Here is a 23,963-nt window from a genome sequence, read left to right as displayed (position 1 = left end):
CCTCTTTGTGAGCTACAAAAGTTATACTTGGTAGTAGTTAGTGTTTATTTTATCTCCACATTCTCATTTTGCATTGGGCTCTGCACCTAGCCCAATAAATGAATTTTACTTCATTGCCTGAAATGCCCAAGATAGAACTCTCCTTATCTCCCTTTACAAATAAAGAAACTGAGGGCTCCAGAGGCAAATTAACTTCATAGCAGAATGGGAATTCACACATGGGCCCCACACACTTTTCTGACTGATGCACAGTGTATTACCTGCTGTTCAGCTACACTCAATAGTGTGCTATTTTCTTAAAAACATGGTAAGGTAAGAGCTAACATGAAACTCGGGTGGGAGAACACTTGCTTAGCATGTATAGTACCTGGTTAAATCCCCGGTACTGCATAAATCAGGCTTGTTGATGAATACCTATAATCCTAGCAATTTTAAGGTGGAAATAGGAGGTCAAAAGCTCAAGGTCATCCTCTGATGCAAGCCAAGCTTAACACTTGCCTGGGCTACATGAGATTATATGAATAATATGATATAATACATATATCCATACATCAAGAAATGAAATAAATATTCAGACTTTGATTGATTTGATCCTTGCAACTACCTTATAAAACTAGAAAAAAATTAGTCTTTCCTATTTTATGGGTAAAAATATTGAGAATCTGGCAGTTTAAGTGGTCTCCAGAAACCACTGGAAAATAGAAAAGATGGAATTTAGCTTTATCAACTCACACCAACATCATCTGCTCCAAGTCCAGATCACTATCCCTTACCTCTTGTCCTTTTCCTTCCTATTTTTCTCAAAAACATCAATACTTGTCTTCATACTACTAAACCACTTGTTGGGGAATTAAAAATTGATGGCAAGAGAAAAACACAATACCTGTCAGTTACCTTATATAATTATTCGCTCTTTCCCCCTGACATCTCATTAGATTTAAATAATTTGAAAAGGGAGGCTTTTCTGAGAGCATTGCTCAAAGGCCCAGAATTAAACCATGTACCACTGGTTACTGTAACTATTTGGAGAAATGTTAAACCAAGCAGTTAAAATCACCATTCTGCCACAACCAGTTTGTGAAACCAATGTAGTTTTCAGTTCTCCGGGTGTTTTTTTAAACGCATGAAACTGAAAGCCAAGATTTCTACTCTCTTCCAGTGTCCTCCTTTGTTCTTACCTGAGTTTTCTCATGAATTCTGGCTTCAATGCGTCAGTGTGGGGTTTCAGGTAGCCTTCTAGGATAGAACTATTCAGATGAGGACACCTCAGAGCCTCTGACTCCTGGTGTGACAGAACATTCATTTACATAATTACAGTAACTCAGTGGCATATGATTTTTCACAAAAAACCTCCTTTGTCAAGGGCAAAATAGAGAAATTTATACTTCCCTGTGATATGGGAGCTGCTATTTGGATCTAATGAGATGGCAGGGGGTAGCCGGTGCCTCTCAAGTCACACATGTATTCTTCCCACCATTTGTCTTTTAGGTGGAATACCCCGTTGAGCCTTCTAACACACTCTCTTCAGTTCTGTAGTACTGTTCCTCCAAATCTGACTTCCAGTTGAGATTTTCTTCCAAATTAAATCAGTGTGCTGTTCCTTTTCTTTTCAAGACATTTAGCGCTAAATAATATGAATGGGAAACACAGAGAAGATGAAACTAACAAGAAGTTACAAAACATTCAGTTGAGTTCTGGTTTTTGTTCTATTTTTCTTTGTATTTTTTTATCTAAGTCATGAAAAGAATAAGCTACCTGATGTCGCCACATAGGCCCCCTCTGCTAAACAAATGTGGATGTGAATCTGGAGAGATTATAAAGAAAGTACCACTGATTCCAGCAGTTCATAGTTATTGGTGCTCCCTGAGGACTGATCCCTGTCTAGTGCCACTCAAATATTGTTTGCTAGTCACTCCTGCACAGGGGCCTGGCTTTACTGTGTCCACTTTCCAGGTTCCAGGATACAAGAAATGCAAACACATTCCTCCTTTTCCCCTAAGTAAGCAAAGCAGCAAAGATGCTGCAGAAAGGGTTGCAAAGTAAGTCGGGGACGGTCAGTGCACGTTTCATTTGTGAGTTTTTCCTTCCCAATTTCTCACTCTGTCCTTGTCTCTTATGTTTCTCAAAAATAAGGGGGGACACCTTATTCAGAATGATTGTTTCTATCTCCTTTCATTTACCTCTGAATTTCACTTTCATTAACAGCTGAATAATAACCCCTTGTGTAAATGTATCACACTTTCATTATTCACTCATTCATTGATGGTCTAGGCTATTTTCATTTACTAGCTATTGTGAGTACAATACCAATGAATGCAGATGAGTATCTCTGTGGTAGGATACAGATCCTTATGGGTATATGCCTCAAAATGAAAGATCTTTTCCTAGCTTTTTGAGGAAACTCCACATTGACGTCCATAGTGGCTACACCAGTTTGTACTCCCATAGCAGTGAGTAAGACTTCCTCTTTCCTCACAGCCACACCAGCATTGGTCATCATTTGCTTAGGGGAATCTTAGCCATCTGGTGAGGGTAGGATGAAATCTCAAAGTAGTTTTAATTTGCATTTCCCTGATTGCTAATGATGTTGAACATTTTAAAAAAATATTTCTCAACCATTTGCATTTCATCTTTTCAGATTTCTGTTTAGTTTCATGCCACATCTTTTAATTGAGTTGCTTTGTTGTTGTTGTTGATGATGATGATGTTTATATTATTATTAGTTCCTTGTATATTCTAGATGTGTAGCTGGTAAATAAATATTTTTGGCTATCCTAAAGTCTATCTAGTCTATCTTTTCACTTAAATTATGGGTTCTTTGCTGTGTGGGCACATCATTGTTTGTGAGGGCTTATTTGTGAATTGTTGGTTTTAATGCCTGTAGTACTAAGGTCCTAATTAAAATATACTTTCCCATGCCTATAAGTTCAAGCATGTTCATTATTTTCTCCTCTGTCAGATTCTAAAACAGGAAACTCACACATAGAAATACAAATGTCATATTTTTTCATATATGCATGTAAACTTTGAATCTTTAGATATGAGCTTTTAATTCATATTCATGAGCAATACCCCCCAGAAACCAAGAAAACAGCAAGGGGGCACAACCTCACTTCTTTCAAGGAAAGAAAGAAAGATGCATCGATATAAAGTGCCACCGCCAGAATCTGGGAAGCAGGGAGGACCCTAAGAGAGATATGCATGGTAACTCAGAGAAGGGTTATGGGAGGAGATCTCCTAATTGGATTGGGAGCAGGGGGCGAGGGAAGAGGGAGATGGGAGGGAAAGGGAGGAGGAGGGGAGAGGAGGACACTGGAAGCAAAAAGGTTGAGCCAGGGTAAGAATAGAGGAGAGAAGCATGAGAGATACCATAATAGAGGGAGCCATTATGAGTTGGAGGAGAGATCTGTTTTCCAGACACAATGAAGGTTCACATATGAACTTACAGCAGTTGTGAAATAATGTGTAATACTTGTGCATGCTCAAGTCAGATTAAAGTTTAGCATAGAACTGGTCATAAAACCCACCCCTAGCTAAAGAGCTATTAGTAGTTGATAGCATCCAGGAGGGAGAGAGATTTCATTGAGAATGTGGTCTCTGGTGAGTGAAACACACTCCAATGGATGGCCACACATTCAAGAGTGTATATCCAGGACTAATTAGACTATATATGTCATTTACTAACTGACGTTGGGTGTGATTGGCAGAAATTGTGAAAGAAGTGATTATCATCAAAATACGCTGTAGGAAATGCTCAAAGAATTTACAAGCATGTATATAAAATGTAGCTTTAATGAATTTACAAAAAAAAGAAGATGAGTATAGAGATACTACCACTTGATGAAATCCTCTTTCTGCAAACTGTCACTTCTACTCCTTCACCACTATTCACTTTCCACTCACCCATTCATTTCCCTGGTTTAACAGGGTTTGGAAATAGTCAGCGTATGAAGTAGGAAGGTTATCTAATGTTACTCAGGCCAGGACTTCCTATGCAATCAACTGCTCACACTCAGAACCTTCCAAAACATCTAGGGTCCAATGTTTCCAGAGGATGTCATAAATGGCCCCTAGGTTCCTACAAGGTAGAAAATTCCTCTGGGTCAATTCCTTGATTACTACCACTTATGCATATTAAGAAATACTATGTTATCAATGAGAATAAAATTGACAATGGATGGAAGGATGGATGAATGTAAGGGTAGAGCTGGAGACAGATGAATGAGTATACAGAGAAGCCAAGACAAAATAAAGTAGAATGAGCTTCCTTATAGATTTAAAATCACAGAGATAGAAAGGCATTAGAGTAGAATTATATTTTATTCTCCTGTTCGTATTCCATTTACTTCCTCAAAAGTAGATTACAGATGAGCAGTTGATGAGAGGTAAGATTGCAGGAAGATAATGACTATTATAAAGGAATGAGGATAAATCCTACCAGAGGTCGAAGAGCAAGTCATATTTGCTCACTTCCTTCTTCCCACAAGCCACAAAGGGTCCCATCCTTGCCTGAAAAGAAAGACCATAGCACATAAAGGGACCTGCAAAAAATTGTCAGTGTTATGTACCTCAGGCCTCACATAAGCAAAATCCACAAGTGCCATGCCAGGGGATAACTGGCATCATGGTCTTTTATAGAGAACTTGCCCCCTGTGGCTGTGTGTTTAGTTGATGTTATCAAAGGTGGGGAACTGAGGAGCATCAGGAGAATGTCTTTGCTCAAAGAAAGGCCACAGCATTTCAGCTTATCTCATGACTTAGTGGCCTGGGTGTGAAAAGGCCAGAAGAATTCACGAGAATGTTGCTTTGAACTGTGAGCATTTGGTTGTTGCTGTGTATTAGGAAGGATTTGTGCCTTCTTTCATTTGCCTGTTTGTTGTTGAGACAGACTGTATGTAGCCCACGTTAACTTTGAACATTCAAACCTCCAGCCAAAGCCCCCCAACTGCTGAAATTACAGGCATTAATCACAATGCCCAGGTGATTTTTCTATTGTTCTCACCCTATCCAGTGGTCTGCTTTTCTCTTCCCTGTTGTAGGTCTTGAAGACAAGCTCATCTGTTGTCTTTACAGCAACCTTGCTTCTTCTAGTTTACAATAAAATCACCATATGTGTGGATGACAAAATATATTGCTGTGTACTTATGCATATATGTGTTTGTAGGGTATTTGAGTACCGATATGCACAGCTAAAGATGTTTGCTCTTCAGATTTATTTTTGGTCCCATCATTTACATTACCAAAAAAAAATAAAAATTGGCATAGATTTCAGAAACACAAAGTTGAGGATAGTATTCTGCACAGGGCAATATGTCTTGCTCCAATATAATCTTACATTTTGAAATATAATTTACCTTCTGGATTACAGCCAGACATTTACCATTCCCAAATATTTCAAGTGGGCAAATCTAAGTCATAGCTATTGGTTCAGAATTTAGAACTACAGAAAATAGGTTTTACATATCTATTTTTCTGCTCTTCTTTTTCAAAAACCACAATCATTTCTGCATTTTAAGCCTTCTTGTCAACTTTGCTAAGGCCTGAGACAAAGATATGGAAGTGGCTCCCTCTGGTGCTGCCTCTATGATTAGTATTTTTATCCAAACCATGAAAGTCAGCTTCTTAGGAAAGAGCCGACTCTTTAGAAGAACACTTCTAGGGGTACATCTCCATGTGGAATAAGATGAGATGGGGGTGACCTCTTGCCATTTTGTTTTTACTAGGAACAGATGACCGCACCCCTGCTCTTTGTTTTGTAGTTCATGTACACCAACTAACTTTTAAGTTTTAAATACAGCCACCTTACTAAACCCTGCCAAGCACCACCTCCTTGTTACAAAAATCACCAAAGCCCTACAGAAGTACTTAAGTTCTTCTAATGGACCTCATCACAGCCATCAGTCACTAGCCCAGTTGACCCATGTACTACATAGCAGCAATTCAGAGCAATGTGGGGCTCATAAAACGTCTGTTCCACAATCAGACAGCTCTGGAGTGGACTCTGTAATGTCCGTAGTAGAAGGTACTGACTGGGTCTCCTCCCACGGCTGAAATACCAGCTGTCTCTCATGACTATACCTTCTAGATAAGCCCTACTACAAGCAGCCAGGATTTGAAACTTAAGAAGCATAAGGGAATTATCAGATGCCTTGGTCAGTTGTCACAGCCTTACGTCACAGTAATTAGACTAAGACAGTCTGTGGGCTCTCAGTGTTGATCTTGTCCCCGTTGCAATCAAGAGACAACACATCTTCCCTCAGACGTCTCTCCAAAGCACAGCACAGCCTCCACCACAGCCAGAATGTTAATGCATTATCACTCTGTACGCTGAGAAAACAAGTGACCATATGTGGCCTATGCCAATGGAGCTGTAACTGTGAAGAACAATGGCTCTGAGTCAACAACAGAATTAAACTGCTCCCTCTTGTGAAGCTCTTCTGAATATTTTAAGTGTTGCCTTGAAAGTGTGGGATTATGTGCAAGCATAAACATTAGCTTTAATGCAATTTTTTGGTACAGAGTATGCCTGTTCACAATCAGAATTGAAATGCAAAAATAAAAAAAAACTTCAGGATAAAATTTTTTCAATGTAGGACTAAACACTATTGAAGACAAATACTTTATAATAAAAGTTGCTTTGTAATTATGAGATTCAGGCATGTATAGAAAATGATGTGGCTTAGTTTAAAGATTTTACAAAGGCGCCTATTAAACACTCACTCCCTAGCAAGTCTATGACTCAAATGTTTTCACAGTCTAACGCTCACCAAGTTCCTGAATTTTTTTAAGCTGCCCATTTCACCATTTCTAAATGCTTCATCTTTCTCTCCATGTGTAAGCAAAATAACAACAATCATATATTCCATGTATTAGGCAGAACCAGGGTAGGGAAAATATTCCCAAGAGCAAAAGGACGACAAAGTATAGGAAGAGCAAAGGTGGAAGAAGGGAAGGAGGAAAGGAGGATGAAGAAGAGAAAGAGAAGAAGGAAGTGTAGGAGGCAGAGGAGGGAGAGGTGGAGAAGCAGGAGCAATTTCAGACAACACTGGACTCATCTCTTATTGTACCTTCTTCTCCACTGAACCTGGTGTCATATCTGACCCAGTACATAGGGAGCATATGAAAGGTGAGGACAAGAGACTGACATGAGCCCGGGAGTTCAAGGTCAGCCTGAGCAACATAGCAAGAACCTACTTGGAAGTGCATAAATAAATGGCTATTAATAAGTGATCAGAAACTGTTTCTGTTGCACATGAGGGGGATAATCACACCAATTGAACATGTGTATAGATTTTACATGCTAGGGAAGGTGCTACAATGCATCATTTCATTTAGTTCCATAACAGTCTATGAAGCCGGCATTAATCGATTCTATTTTACAGATCAAAAATGTAGAGCCAAGTTGAAAACTACATAGATGCCTGCATTTTATTACCCACCTACCAGCAGTGCCGCCTACAGAGGTACACTGAGCAGCTGTGAAAGCTTGTTTCCTCTTAGCCTTGCTCATTTCTTCAGTCTTATTTCTCATGCCCTAATTCCTCAGTCTCCAAACCTCTCCTGAGACTCTGTTTGGACCCTATTTGGTCTGTGAAGCATTCTAGAAACCACAAGGCTTGAACCCAGGCTTGATATCCCTGGAGATGCTGAAACTGACCTTCCTTGCCTTTGCCATCAAACCTCTGTCCAATCTATGCTTCTTAAATTATCTACAACCTGGGAAGAGAAATGTTCATGTGCAAAATTCTTTGTATTGTAGTGTTATTTACTAACACTTGCACTTAAGCTTTCCCAATAGTCAAAGGATACAATGAAGTATTTTGAATTAGGGATCTATATTTAGGTATGCTGTATGTCAGAGGTCTTTATCAACTACAGGGTTTGGAAAGCAAGGGGACAGGATGAAGAAATAACATTCATGATGATATGTGTTAAAGTATAAGCCAAAGACTACATAAGGATTTATTTTCTATGTGACTAGACCATTTTCTAGCATCTTACTCCTTTCTCATCTATAAGAATATGAATAACTTTCCTAAGTAATTGTTGCTTTTTGTCTTATATGAGCATTCACCTGGAACTTTTAATTAAATCAGGTAAATGACTGGATAGATTTATGTTATGCATGTTACTGCTGAGAAGCTCTGGAAAAACAGGAGAAAGAAGAGACTTGTCATTATCTTAGACTGTCTCTCTCCCTCTTTCTCTCCATCTGCCTCCCTCTCCCTTCCCTACATCTTCAGTGGCTGTGCTGCTTACTCTCAGCGTCACCTGCTCACTCTCTTGTCTTTCTCAGGGGTGTGTGGCAGGTAACATGTGCACAAATAACATGGCTCTATGATGCCCCCATGGCTCTTGGGAGGTTTAGAGAATCCTAGACCATGCAACAACATTTAAAAATGAATACTTGGATTATTCCCAGAATACCTCGGACTGGTAGTATCATAATGCACCTGTCCATGACCAGTCATGGTGCTAATTATGGAACTCACAGTCTTTCACCTGATTCTCTTCCAGTTGCCCAGGCACTGGTTATTCTCTCTCTCTACTCCCAGAAGGAGCTGCTGTCTTTACAGAATGGATTCTCATAGAGTCAAGAGGAATGCTCTAATTTCATGTGCAATTTAGTAGAAACAGAAGTATACATCTCACTTAACATTGCACCTCAAAGATCTTAAAAAGGGTTACATTGCTTTAAATAAATGGCAAGTATCATCATTGGGCATTCAAAGGCAGATCTCACCAACCAAAGCCTCTCTTTTTTTAAAAAAATAAATAGAATCTTTTGTCTAAGTATGTCTTGCAATAAGAAGATATGAAAGGATTAGTTGAAGGATGATGGTACTGTAGACGATTATGAAAGAGAAGAGATGTATTTGGAGGCAGGAATTCTCTCATAATTGCCAGGGACAGAGTAAAGGGCAGGAAGCACAAGCAAGACTGTGGTGTAAAGAATTGCCCTGTGTGTTAGTTTGCTTTTCCATTGCTGTGAGAAAAACATTGACATAACTTGCCTGAGGAAGACAGGGTATACTTGCCTTACAGATTGTTGTGCACTATCAAGGGAAGTCAAGGTAGGAACTCAAAGCAGGTTCCTGGAAGCAGGAACTGTAGGAAAGACTGTGGAGGAAGGCTGCTTACTGGTGTGCTTCCCAGTTTCCACTTTGGCTTCCTTTCTTTTTTTTTAATATATATGGACTTATTTATTTTAATTTTTTCTTTTTATTTATTTATTTATTCATTTTTCAGTTTAAATTTAGATAAGAAACAAGGTTGCTTCACAGGTCAGTTCCAGGTCCCTCTCCCTTTCGCTCCCCTCCTCCCGTGCCCTCCCCCCCAACCCCCCCATTATCCCCTCATTTCCCCAGGGAGGGTGAGGCCCTCCATGGGGGTGTCCATAGTCTGTCATTTCATATAGGGCAGGGCCTAGACCCTTCCTCAAGAGTTCAGGGTGAGAGTGCACCTCACATTGTTGGATGGGAGTCCAAAGTCCGTGTGTATACTCGTGATGGGTACTGATCTGCTGCCCAAGGCTCAATAGATTACCTAGGCCTCCTCACTGACACTCACATTCAGGGGGTCTTGGCTACCTTTCTTATGCTGCTCAAATGAATCTGCCTGGGGATGACACCACCTACATTAGTGACCAGTGCAAAGCGCCCACACGGACTAATGGGATGGAGGCGATACCTCAGCTGAGATCACTTCTTTTCAAAGTTCCAAGTAGCCACCTGAAGTCACCTGTGACACCACAGTTGATCACAGTGAAATTAATTCATCTCAATATTTGTTGCTATACAGACAGACATTTCAAAAAGGTATATTGTACACTTTAATAACTTGGTAAGCTTTCAACTGGAAATAAACTTCTGATGAAATATGAACCAGTTTTTCTGAGGACAGTTTACTGAGAATAAACATGTGATGGCTCTTTCTAAGCTACAGAGGTGCCAAACCAAAATACTAAACCTAAAAAGAGATGTCTTATCAATACACAGCTTCTTTTCAGATCTATAACAATGTTTTGCAATGTGCGTGTTTATGTGTTTACCTTTAGAAAAGTACATAATATCCAAATGTATCTGCTATATATTTCAGTCCTGATATTACTGTATACTTTGATAAGAAATGCTTTCTCCCTTGTCACTATTTATGTATACCCCAATCTTCTTTAATTAAGATCTCTGCTAGACCTCCCTAAAAGTATATCTCCTCTTTATTAGTTATGGAAATTTTTGCCTACACAACTAATTGTATGTATTGTAGAAATTAAAATGTAAAATATTTGGTGCTGGTATCAGCCTCTTGCTTCAAAATTAACTGCAAGAAATAATTATACACAGATCAATATCTTTAAGTCCAACTCCATTGTTATGCAAACTAACCAAACGGGATTTTCCCCCGTGGCCCTCAATTTTGCAACATATAAATTATAAAACTTCCTTTTAAAAATGACCCTTTAAGCTGGAAAGACTATTGGAAATTTATTAAAATTTTTAGAAATTAATTATTGGTTGTTACAATCAATGGCTTACAGACTTCCTGCGGCCAAAACTACATATTGTCTACTAGTCATAAAAAGGTGATTTGCAATATGAATATAATCTTGATACCTTATTTAGTGTCTGGGATTATAAACTATTAAATAATAGTATCCATCTTAGTGTCTTCAATGTGGAAAAAATGACCCAAGTATAGGATTCAGACAGTATAATTAATAATTCAATGAAACCTTGTTTTTAGTAATATTATATCTATTCCTTATGCTTCCCAGTGCTTTAATTGTACTACAGGGAGCTTTAGAAATACCTAGTCCAAGTGGAAAAGGAAGAGGAATTGTCTTCATGCTCTTTAAATGAACTCACTTTTTCAGCAAGACAAACGACAGCTCAGTGCTTCCTCTGTTGTGACTGAGGCACACATCTAGAGAGCTTGTTATTCATCAGAAAGCAAGTGTCCAGCTTTTGGGCCACTTAAGAGCAGTGGCAATTTTCAAATACAATACAGAGAAGAAACATGGTTGTCTGCAGGACTTCACAGTAAGAACTGTCAAGATAGATCCACAAATAGGAACATCTGATGGATCTAAGCAAAGACTCCTCTTCCTTTTATTCACTTTTTAAAAAATCATCTCTATGTGGCTGAGTAATGATAAAATTTTAAAAAGGGAAATTTCATTTTTACCTGCCAATTTTCTCTTGCTCTTGCTCTTTTATACTGATTACTCCCTTTTAAAGCAGAACATTTATATATAGTGATAGTTAATTCCTTTGTAACTTTTCTTTGTTCTTGATGGAAAATGCATTTTCTTCTTGCCTCTGCCCACCTTTGCATCCTAGATTTGGCATTGGATTATTCAGTGATCATTCTAACTTAGTATGTCTGAGAAGTCTGTTTAATGCTAACTCTGTCCTGTTGAACCTTTTGCATAGCTTACAGTTGTTTTCAAGAACAGAAACATTCTGGGACTATAGCTCAGTGACAGAGCACTTGCCTAGCAGGCACAAGGACATGGGTTCAGTCCCCACTACTGGTAAAAAGAAGAGAGAGAAAGCAAATAACACGGGTGAGTAAATCTAAAAAGCGTTGCAATGGGCAATAAGCTCTAAAGTTATATAGTACATTATTAATTAAAATAACCACTCTCTACTATAAGATACATGCTGTAAATACATATATACATACATACACATATATATTACACAATCATTATGAATATTCTTTGTCTACTTATCTCACTCCCCCAAAGAAAGAACTTTTAGAGCAAGAAAAAGTATTTACTTTCATTAGTTCCACTATTTATATATTTGTGTAGTTTCAGTATGCTAAGTAGCAGGGTTGCTTGTGGTTGGTATTTTCATACATAGTTGATTTGAGTTAAGCATTCCTCTTCTTTTTCTCTCTACCACCCTGTCCCCATTAGCGCACATACCAGCATTCCCTCTTTTTCCTTTATACCACATGTATCGTATGACCCACCCCACTGCTATTTGTTTTCCCTGCCATGGCTCTGTTCTGGATCCTTTTTATCTACATGCACCCACTCCCACACACATGCACATATGAGCATTTTAAACAATGCTATTAAGGCCCAGGGATATTAAGTGGCAATTGCATGGCAGTTATTTCAGTAAGGATTCACACGTGGCTCTCTTGCTTCTATGACTATTTTCTCATTTATTTTCTTTCTTTTTGTCATGCTGCTAGAAAACTTGCTCTATTTCTGTACCACATAAGGAGGAATGAGTATGATAATAACAGATAGAGTCAGATAGAGTTGCATTCTAATCATACTTCCTTTGAGATCTGTCATAATCTCTCAACAAAATATTTGGAGATTAATAAAATAACTTGTTTAATTATCAGGATTGCATTGCCATGTTTTTAAAATGAAACTATGTGCAGCAGTAAAGTTTCTCTCCTTCATTGGCTGACACACTCCTTTAAACCCTTCAGTGTGTCAGAGGAAACCAGGATGTATCATTTAGTTATTTCTGTCCAGATGCAGAGGAATTCTCATTGCCCTAGATTACATTTATGAAAACTGTGAATATCACTTTACAGAGGACAAGATAGCCACCAACCCCAATATTTTAAATCAGTTCAACCAAAATGTGAGTATTGGTTGCATTCTGAAAATTATCCACGGTCATACTTTAATAAAAGAAACAAATCATCAGCACCAACTCTTTTAGAATGTATCAAGTGACTGGAATAAAATCCTGGGAAAATTAGGAAGCCTTCTTCAGAAATAGTGCATTACCAACATAGACCCTACTGGATGACAAAATGTTGACTCTGAGTCAAAAATTACTTCAAAGAATGAGATTCCAAATAAAATGAAACTTTCTGTATTCATAGTCTAGTAACTTAAAAATCACTATACCTTTTACATGACAAGATTGGTAAACAAGTCTCTGCCTATTGGAGTTTAAATTTCTCTTTAGAGAAATACAACATTAAATTTTTAAGTAGGAAAAATTATAGAATTAGTAAATTGGGTAATTTCTCTTTTCTACAGTATATAGAAAAAAACACATACTATAATCAACTCTTCAGTTTTAGTAAAATTTGGTCTATTAAATAGCATTCAACATGGTATTATCTATGAGAAACTACAGAAGCTTGCAGTATTTTAGGTTCGTGCCCATAACCATGAATATCTTACTGTGAGTTTATTGACATGAATGATACTACACTGGCTGAGATGAGAAAAGGGCAGGTATATGTTTAGAAAACATACCCCAGCCCCCCGACATGCAGTTTATAAGAGTGTCCACTAACATGTGGATTTGTTTAAAACTCTATTTCACAATGCTGCTACTTTCAAACACACTTTCCATTAAAGCAAAGGGGGAAAGCATCTGTTCCCAATCCGAAACACAGATGGAGTGACTAATTATCATCTTACATTTGATTCATAACCAGTTCCCTTGGAGGCAGGGCGGCTCAGTTCATCAGTTCAGAGGTGATGGCTCTGGTGGAAACAGCTCTAGGCATGGAGCCCAGAAATGGAACATTTGCACCAGAATTATGGTATGCTCTGAAAAATATTGTAACATACTGAAGGTAAACTGAGGAGACAGCCAATAACTATAACAAAATCCACTTTGGAACGAAGGGAGATATACAACCCCTAGCCTTCTCTCATTAATGGTTCTCACATTGTGGATTTGGTGAAAATTGCTGGGTAGGAATGGGCTTCTGATGTTCCAAGTCTAGAAGACAAAATGTTAAAAAGGTTTCTCTCTCTCTGTATCTGTCTCTATTTCTGTCTCTGTCTCTGTATGTGTGTGTGTGTGTAGAGAGAGAGAGAGAGAGAGAGAGAGAGAGACAGACAGACAGAGAGATAGAGAGACAGAGAGACAGAGACAGAGAGAGGGAGAGAAAGAGAGAGAGAGAAAGATAGGACAAAGTAATAACTGAGTTTATTTATTTGTCTTCACATATTCCATCTTCCTTTCCCTTCTGTCTACAAACTGTAACATATACTCCTCTTAAAATAACCCAAGCACCGCTGGTATCTCTTTTCTTATCTTACCACTCATATCATAAACTTAGCAGTCATGCATATAACCTCAAATAATTTCCAGACACATATTCATTCAGAGAAAGGCAACTGAGTGAGCTGTGCTAACATTCACCTCTATATACTTACAATTACTATATCCTTTCCCCTTTCTCCAAATAATTGGAAGCAGCTTATAAAAATTTTTCCAAACATTAAAATCTTTAAACTCAGTTAAATGTTAATATTTCATTTTTAATAATAAAGCAAAGTTAAGTTGGATGGTTAAGAACATCTCTTCCAAAAAGGTGCAACACTGTCTATGGGTTTTCTTGAAATCAAGTTAGAAGAAAACTAAAGTTTTCCATGTTTTAAATGGAAAGACAATGTTCATGAGATGCCCATGGACACATGTTCTAAAAGTAGACCTGTACCATTTGATAGTTTCCAGAAGAATGAGAAGCAATTTCTTACAAGGTATAACCCACTGATATACCCACACTCACAAAAGCAGGCCTGATAGAATCCACTTGCTACAAGCATACAAACAAGACATGGAAATAAAAGGACACTTTTTGGAAAGAAATGAGTGTGGGAAAAGGATGTAAGGGTATAATGGAGTGAATGTGATCACATTATATTATGTATCTCCTAAAATTATCAAAATATCATGTACTCTTGGAAAATTATTTCCTAAGTTATCAGAGGTCTATGAAACTGGGGAAGACTGAGTGCCTTTATGAGACTGCAAGGTCCTGCTTTGGGTCAGTTACCAAGTAAGATTGGAATTTTCCTAGTTTAGAATATACCCTGTAACTTTGAAATTATTAAGTCCAAGGATCTTCTACATAAACATCACGAAAGGTAGAATTTTCATTTGGATATAGTCAAAATCAAGTCATTCTTTAAGAGATTTACTGGCCAAAGAATTGGTCATTTCTAAAATGGTTCCAAAAACAAATTGGTAAGAAACACAGATGAGGACATGTGACCCATTGGGCAAGGATGACTTGCTTTGTTTAACAGTCTAATTCAGTCATTCTAGATGGGGAATGTTTCTGATCTATATGTGCAATGTACCTTAATTTAGTGTTAACCATTCTTCCATCCAGAATACATGTATTCATTTTAAAAATTCTCCAGGTTGTATTAATAAAACAAAAATAAATCAGCAACAGTGAAAAACAAACAAAAAATAAAATGAGCAAACAAAAATAAAACCCTCTGCAATATCACAAATATGTGCATTCAACTTCAGAAGCTTGCAGTCTGACATGAATTTAATTATGGCCATGGGTCCAAAAATGATTTGATTACATTTTGTATATTTGATTTTAATATAAGGCATTCTGTTTCATGAAAGATTTGAGGAAATAAGCCTAATGGTTGTGGAAATAGGAGTTGTTTGGCCTTTTTCATGACTATTGCCTTCGTCCTCCCAGCTAGCATTGTTCTGATTTGAGGGTGATTCCGCCACTTCCATAGAAAGAAGTAGACCAGCCTTCCACCCCTAAGTGGGCAGGACTGAGTGTATTCATGAGAATGGAAGATCCTCCTTTAGGTCAGTTACTAACCAAGATTGGAAGGTACTTTAGTGTTTGTGCACTGTGCATGAGGGAACTTAACTGGTAGTACTAAGTAGACTGTTCCTTAATAACATTAGACATTTCCATGCCAGAAAGACTGCTCCCTCCTTTTGATGTGAGACTGTATAAAGATGTTTTTTTGCTTCTGTGATTGCCACTTTAGCCCCAGGATAGGCGATCAATGGATTTATGATGAAGCTGATATCATTACATTTCTGAGTTAGCCAACCCTAGCTCAGCACATCACCAAAATCATTCACGATGCACAACCTTATTTGCAAAGGCCTTCACTGGGCATCACATGTTGTTTTACCCCCCTTGCTTTCTTTAGTGCTGATAGTTGAACTTAGACTCATTCATTCTAGGCACACCAAGCCCACTATCATTGAACTACATCTTTACTTGGATACTGTGGTACTTAAAGCTAAAAGCTGCCTAGAGTCACAATATTTTATAACTCCACATTGAACATAGTGGAACAAAATCTGGCTTCCAATAAACCTATAGACAGTAAAACTTGAAAACATAGAGAAAATATTGGACAAGTTGATTGGCCATCTATAGCAATCCTGACATGTCTTTGAAAAGCAGTGTATCCTCTATTACCATACTGAGGTAAACAGTTAAGAATCACAATTTAAGTTTAGTTTCTGTTCATGCTAACATGTCTATCCAGGAAACTATTATCTTAGCTAGTTCTGCCACCAACATGTGATAACTTTTAAAATGTACGCGATGGAAAGAGATATTTAACTGAAGATCAGCATTTTTAATTTCCTTTTATCTCTTTCATATAATTGACCACTTCCTGAGTTGTAAGCATAAATAGTAGACTTTATTACTTTCCTTGATAGACTAGAAGATGTTGCAATGTCTGAAGTGGAAAGTGTTAAGAAGACAAAGCTGCCTCCATTCTGCCCACTTGCTGTCTAACTATTATCACAGCTAATTCATCAACACTTATCATGTCTGAACGATATGTACTTGTCTTTTTCACCTTTCTGAAATATTTAGTTGAAATATTTTTATTGTAGCAAGCAGTAATAGTTTCAATCTCAAGTCCATTCTCTCCTCAAAGATTCTGAAATTGTTCAGGATATCAAACATACACCAAAATATGTATATAGCAGCATCAGATACATAGGAGTTACCACAGGTCATTGGTCTGAGGTAACAAGAAAATGGAAATTAGCAGATGTGAGTGGTCCCCTCACTCCTCTCGATTCTGCTCTCCATCTTCCATCTTTATTACAGTCTCATCAAGGCCCATTTACTACCCCAGAACAGACACTCACTACCACTGATATGCAAAGTAAAAGAGTGCTGGAAACAGATTCTTCCTTCTCACTATAGAGCAATGCTTCTCATCCACAGTCAATTTTTTCACACATGGATGCTTGCAGTATCAAGGAAAACATCTTTGGTTACAGGACAGGTGAGTAAAGGCCATGAATATTGCTGAACATCATTGGTGTGCAGAACCTTTCCCACAGCAAAGAAAATATTAACCCGTCCCACAAAGCAGCAATGTAAATGTTGGGGAGTTCTGAAACAATGTGTTCTATTATCTTTGTCACCCTCTCCTTTTGGGGGCCTAGAAAGCAAACATGAGTTTGGTGGCTTCTTACCATGAGAGCGAAGTACATAGATAACAGAAACTTAATTCCTTGATCAAATGCTTTACCTATCTTCTGTCTTTGACTTCTGGCAATATGATATTAAATAAACTTACTTCCCTAATCCACTGCTAGGCTATTAATTACTTCATAGTGACATACAGTAGTAAAGAATATGTGATATTCATGTGTGATCTACTTCATGTTCTGAAGGGGATAAGATTTCAAAATGAAGTGATAAATCCGATGTGGTTTCTGATCTGACCTCCAGCAATCCACCATGCAATAAAGACACTGAACATCAAAATGTTTAAAAAAATGGGTGCCTGTCGGATCAATAGCATGTCAGAGGGAGGATAAAGGAAGGAGAAGAGTGAAAACAAAGATAGCCATAGGGAGCTAAACTTCTGGGTGGTGGGTGTGTGCAGAGCTGGATCTATGAAGATGAATTAACATAAGCAAAGCACAAAACCTTAAGGTGTTATGCAGCATTGGGAAAATAACAATATTCATGCTAATAGACCAAAAAATAGATTTGGGGGAAGCACAAGGTGAAGGAAGTTTGCAAGTAAAGTTTGTGAAAAGTCAATTCTCATATGATTATGAACATTGGCAGGTAAGCCACCAGAACCATTGGGCAATATCAAGGTATCTTCAAGACCCGTGTATAGAAAGATTAAGTCTGGTGCTTTGGATATGGGTGACTCTACTTGCAAATAGTTGAAATATAACTAAGAGAACATAATCTAATTTATAAAATGATATTTATGATCATAAATAGGGAGGAAATTATTGTCAGACTTCACATTAATAAGACAAAGCATGACAAACTAAATAAGATTCTACACTGTCAGTCTGTTGACATTTCTGGTGTTACTCTTAATGTCATTTGGTCTTTGCTTACAAAAACTACCTTAGCTGTTTTAGATAATTTGTAAAGTAAGTCTTCAGTGGAGGTAGGGGCCACTAAAGATATCTATGACTAAGCTTTGCTAAAAAAATGTTAAAAACTAGTTCAACCCAGAGAAAGGTATGCCAATTATACCTATATCTATATGGCTATTGTCCTACAATGCCAATGACATCAGCCTTAGATTTTAAAAAATTAGGAACTTAAATTTGTCTCTAGTTCTAGTGACGTTATGATCCTAAGTTTTCATTTTATTTTTCAAAAGCTAAAGGGATAACTTAAGGGAATTTGAAAAAAGAGGCAGGGGTTACTGCTGAATAACAGTATGAAAATGCTAAAAAGTGGAGACTTTAGTCTCTCTCTTAAGTCATCTCACCTTGCACAGACTCAGCTGGACTTCTAGGCAACCCTTCCCCCATCAGAAACAAGCATAGAGACTCTCCATCTACTTCCTGTGGGTAGCCCTCCTCCAACTCCAAACAATCCAAGAATGTTTATAAGGAAATACGTTGTCACTAAATAAAAATGGCAATTTTCACAAAACAAAACCACACACAAAATAGAAATTGACAGACAGCAGTGCTGGGGTGGGGGAGGAGAAAGAGGTCCCCAAAGGGACTCCTGTTACCCCAGGCTCTCTGATGTGGCTTGCTTCTAAAGAGCACTGCCTGTTCTGCTTTTGCTAGGATTGCAAAGACTGACAGTAGAAGAACAGGTTTATAGAAAACAGTTACTTCTTTTAATCACACCGTGTCATCAGAAGGCCCGAGCAATGATTAACTTGCACATTCTCTGTGAATCACTCCAACACTAGGCAGTGTGAGGAGACTTCGATTCATTCTATGCCAAGGACACAGTAAACTTAATGGATTTTGCATTTTGCATTAGATATTCTAAATACACACATGGTCTTGGCTGCTCAACTCATTTTAAAAGAATACCTGGCACTCTATAGGTTGTAATAACTGGTAACACTGAGACAATTTATAGATTTTTATCAAACACATACACCTTCTCTAGATGCCATTCTTTTAAATCTACGATCCTATTAATACTCAACTATAATTAATTTTGAGAAATGTATCAAGACACTGTAATTTCAAATATAGCACGAAACTTCCAGTTAATCAAACAAAATACTCTGCAATAGTTTTAGTAGAAAAAGAGGGAAAATGAAATGTCAATGCTCTATAAAAATACATAGTAAAAAAGAGAATGTTAAGTATCTAAATTCACATATCCCCAACCCTACACGTACCACGATGGTCCTAGAAATGGAAAAAAGAAAGAAAGCAGTGGCACAGGCAAGAGCTCATTATCACATTATCAATCACAAATGATTCAAATATGGGACATATTTCCCTCATTTCTATAACAGACTAACAGCTCCTCTGTAATAAATTATTCCTCATTCAAAAATCTCATCCTAAATAATTTTAAATTAACTGCAGGTGGCTTTTTTATTATTGTTATTTCTACTCACAAGGCATTGTGCTGAGGCTGGCAGGAGTCAGTGGAGCTCCTTTTAAACGTTTGGGTGGACTATCCCTCTCTTCCCAGGAGAGTTTATTGCCCAACAATGCATAATCTATTAGTCGCTCCTCGCGGGGGATCTACAAAGTGACATCTTGACTTGAACCAGCTCGCAGATCTGAAAGCCACTTCGCAGGAAACGTTGCAGAGAAGAAGAGCAACTTTCTAATTCCTGCCAAACTAAGAGGCTGAACCAAGCCCAGAAGTAGCCTCAAGGCCCAGAGAGAGCAGAGCAGAAAGCCGACTCCACACTCCAGCGAAGGTTCAAGAAAGGCTTCGCTTCTGGAGGCGGCATTGTTCCTCCATCTGCTCAGCCTCCGCGTCTCCCTTCGGTGGACTCTCCGAATCCGTGTTTTTTTTCTCGGGTACCTCGCCGCCGACCTCCTGGCTGTGGATGTTCTGGTCCCTGGGCTCAGGCAAGCAGGCTCACTGCAGGGGCTGGGGAGCCTCTCCGAGGACTCGGAGCCACTGTACGCGTCCGCCCTGGCCGGGCAGCGCGCAGCGCACACTCGCTGTCTCGCTCCTCTCCGGCTTCCCTGGCTCCCACGGACTCCGCTGGCCTCTCACCACCCACTCAGGTTCGCCTTTCCTGCCTTGGCTTCCCTCGCCAGCTCCGCACCTCCGCCACAGCAGCGTCCCGGACCCCCGCAGGCCGGGATGAAGGGATACCAGGGTCAGGGATGTGAGGGGAGGCGGGGACGAGCGAGTAGGGCAAGCCGGGGCAGGTGGGGAGTCGCGGGGTGCAGGCGAGGGCGTGCGTGAGCGAGCCCCAGATAAAGATGCATGTGCTCGGCCACCGCGGTGGAGGAAGGACCGAGGGGGCAGGATGCAAAGTGGAGAACGCCCACCGCGAGGGTGCGCAAAACCGGCGATTTGCAAAGTGCCAGGGCCAGACAGGCAGAGGGGGAGGAAGGAGGCTGGCTGAAGACCAGGAACAGAGAGAAGAGCCCACTTCTCCATCAAAAGGTCGGTTCGGTTAACGCGTCCCCAGAGCAGGGAGTTAATCAGGGGCTGGACGTGATGTAAAAGGTGGGTTTTAAGAACTGGCTGCATAGGTCTTCTTATCCTAGACTTAGCTCCCTCTCTCTCAACTCTGGGGATTTGCCCTCCCTGTGACACAACTGTCTTTATGCAGGAGCTGAAGCCCGCTGTCCTCCTTTGCCGCTTATCTGCATTTTGGAGATTCCTTGAAGCCCAGGATTGAAGAAACCACCCAGTTCATTAAAGTTCATTTATTTTTATTTTTATTTTCATCAGAGGGTAGTAGTGAAGAGTTGGCACCAAGATGTGTTTAAAACATTGATCGGCGTGGCATTTTGTTGTTGTTGTTCTTTTTAAAGGGCAAATGCATTTAAGACCGCTAAAAGACCGAGAGGGGATTGGAAAACTCCATGAAGTGGGGGAATAAAAGACACATTTAAACTGTAACCGACAATCACACCTCTAGCACAGTCACCCTACCCGGTGCCCAGCCCTTCTCCTGGGCCCCAGGGAATTGGGAAAAGGAGGAGCGAAGCGGAGAACAGGGACAGGGTAGGGTTGATGGAACGGGTGAGGACGGGGAGAAGCAGGAGCAGGAAGTTACCAGCGGTCCCGGGTACTGAGGTAAATGTCAGGCCTGATGGAAGCAGGAGGCCCCCTTACCTTCTCTCTAAGCCCCGGTTGTACCTGCTTTCCAACCAGAAACACTTCGTGGTGCCTAGCTCGCAGCCTAATGATGGCCGAATGTTAAACAGTTCTTCACTCTCCCTCCCCTTGTTCAAAACCAGGATCAAAAGATTGTGAATAACGTTCTCAGTGTCCATCAGCTCCGGAACATATCGCTGTATCAGGAAGAGATGAAACCAGACTTTGGGGTGCACGTATATGTATTTATAAGCTATCCGATCGGTATATAAACATATATACGTTCTCTGTACGTAAATCCGAAAGAAAAGCACCCCGGAAGCCTCTGGAAGAGGGAGGGGACAGGAGCAGCAAAACTTGGCAGAGCAAATGTATCCAAGGATTTCGAGCCAGGAGGCACCTGCTTCAATATGCAGAATTCCTGAGAAGCTTTGGAGGAAGGAGAAAAAAAAAACAAAAATAAAATTATCCCCAAACACACACTTGAAATTGGAGGCACCTAAAGGAGAGCAGAATGGAGAGGATGCTATCTCCTGGGGACCATGGATCCATCAGCCAAATGAGCAATCGCCTTGGAAAATCCTCGGCGGGGAGGTAGCTGCAGACGGGTCCCCTGCTCGCGTCCCCGCCGCTGCCACTGCTACCTGTAGACACGCACATACACGCACACTCACGCGCGCACACACAGCAGCCTCTGCTGCGCGCTCTCTCTCTCTCCCTCTCTCTCGGCCGCTATGCCGGGTGCAGGAGTCTGAATACAACTAGAGCTACCCTCCTGCGCGGTTCTGCAGACTCCTGGCCACCCAGTCCCCTCCAGCCCACTCCTCTGGCGGATTTATTGCACAACATCGCTTCCCCTGGGTCAGGTCGGAACTGACTCAGTGGCCTCCGAGGTGCTGGTGGCAGTCACCTCCCTTTCCTAAGTTCCGCCCTCTCTGGTCCTTCCGCCAAACCTCCTTGGTCCGCAATGCCCGCATCGCCTGCAGCGCCCACCCGAGGTTGCAGGAAGGGTGAAGGGCCCAGGGCGTCACGTGTGATGTCTTCTAAGCCACTTGGATCTGTGACTGAATGTGCGTTGGCATGGTGGCTGGGGGCCAGAGGCCTCTTGCATGCAGTTTCTTGGTTCTTGGTCTTTTTGTTGTGTTTCCATTCGGCGGGTCCAGGAACACAGATAGAAGATTGGAGCTGGAGGGCACAGCCTTCCACTGTGTCATTCAGGTGTCACTCCAGAAATTGCCCCACCATCGAACCTGCCTCAAATTCCCTTCATCTAGTTACAGACTGTTCCCTGAGTTAGTGGGAACACTAACACTCAGTGTCTCCAGTACTTTTAGTTTCTTCCCTCTGACTGTGCCCACATTCATGGCTACCGGAGAGTCAATGTTTAAAAATTAGTCACAGTAATCATTATTGGCTTTTGTGTCTTGTGAAGGTGACTCACAGTACTGTATGCCTTACACTGACTCGCTGCCTACTAGCTTGTGTGTGTGTGTGTGTGCGTGTGTGTGTGTGTGTTAATGTGAATCGAGGAACTGGGACCTGCCAAGAGACCCACTGAAATAGTTGATTGCCACCTGTAATAACCTTAACTAAAAGATAAAAGTCCAAGAGTCGCTATGAGAAATGAGTGACACACATATGTTTTTTCCTGTCTGGGGGTTCATTTCAAATTTCTTAGTCTCTACAATTTAATGTCTAAAATTCAAAGGAAAATAGTAACACATGAAAGGTAATTGTCCAGGAGGAATCAAGGTAACTGTTGCTACTTGTTAAAAATACTAATAGCTCTGTCAAAGCTGCTCCAGTTTCCAGAAAACCTTCAACCTAACACATCCCCTCTGCTTTGAGGGAACCCAGAGCCACTTTTCAGTTTCACAGTTGAGTTCATCTGTATTGTACTTTGTTTGTCTCTCTTCTCAGGGAAGTAAATGATAGGTATCCATAAGACAATGAAGTTCACCATGCCTTAATCCTAGCACTCAAGAAGCAGGGGCAGGAGGATCTCTCTGAGTTCTAGGCCATCCTGGCCAGGACTATAGAGACCCCATTTTAAAGCAAAGATAACCTAATTCAAGATGTTACCACAACAATTGCAATATAAAATTTAAAATGAAGAAATCAAGATGATTCAATAAAGCAGTCCCTTGAAATTTACATAAAGTTCTACATAACCTGTTGTCTTCGAATCCTCTGGGCATCCTTTGTAACTGCACTGCTGAACCCTGGATGTAGTAATTGAACTCTGTTTACTCCCAATAGTTGATATCAATAGAATGAGACTACTTTTACATCTATCCTGCTGTAGTTTTCCATTGTATGCAATCCTGAAATCTATCCGCTGAACATTATAACCTCGATTTCATGAGGAAATTAAACAAAAGGCTCAAGAAGTTTAACAAAATAGAGTCCCCAGACCAACAGCAATAGTCACTGCTTGTGCGTGCCCAGAGTCTGACAGATACTGATAACTTGACAGGCTCTCCAGTCATCTGACAGATACTGATAACTTGACAGGCTCTCCAGTCATCTGGACTTGCTGGTTGAGGGTTAGTCCTCATTCCCCCTTTAGTCTTGCTGTGACTTTATCTCTCACCCACTTTCTCTCTGTATCTCTCTTTCTCTGTCTCCCAGTCTCTCTCTAATTCTCTCTTTCTCTGTCTCTCTCTCTCTTACTATGGAGAGGG

The 23,963-nt window shown here is 40.0% G+C and overlaps 1 protein-coding gene and 1 long non-coding RNA gene across 11 annotated transcripts in view; one reads left to right on the top strand and one right to left on the bottom strand.

Annotated features, from left to right (window-relative positions):
* Nlgn1 (neuroligin 1) overlaps window positions 1-22,296 on the bottom strand; it is a 926,408-nt gene extending 904,112 nt beyond the window's left edge. For 3 of the 9 annotated variants that reach the window (XM_040754611.1, XM_040754607.1, XM_040754613.1), the window contains exon 1: window positions 19,604-20,177. The gene's annotated coding sequence lies outside the window, so the exon portion shown is untranslated. Of the gene's footprint in view, window positions 1-19,603; window positions 20,185-21,297 lie in introns of those variants that run through there. The other 6 variants (XM_040754618.1, XM_040754617.1, XM_040754612.1 and 3 more) reach the window with 5 other exon arrangements.
* On the top strand, window positions 20,110-21,081 carry LOC110340829. 2 transcript variants are annotated; one of them, XR_005880429.1, is made up of 2 exons: window positions 20,110-20,231; window positions 20,789-21,081. It is a non-coding gene; the product is annotated as an uncharacterized LOC110340829 (long non-coding RNA). The 2 variants fall into 2 exon arrangements; XR_002382665.2 differs by lacking the exon at window positions 20,110-20,231 and adding an exon at window positions 20,438-20,682.
* Window positions 22,297-23,963: the final 1,667 nt, after the last annotated feature.

Source organism: Mesocricetus auratus, unplaced genomic scaffold (assembly GCF_017639785.1).
Source record: "Mesocricetus auratus isolate SY011 unplaced genomic scaffold, BCM_Maur_2.0 Super-Scaffold_100011, whole genome shotgun sequence".
NCBI lineage: Eukaryota > Metazoa > Chordata > Mammalia > Rodentia > Cricetidae > Mesocricetus > Mesocricetus auratus.
Note: the sequence above shows the minus strand (reverse complement) of the source record. Positions and strands in the feature narration are given on the sequence as shown.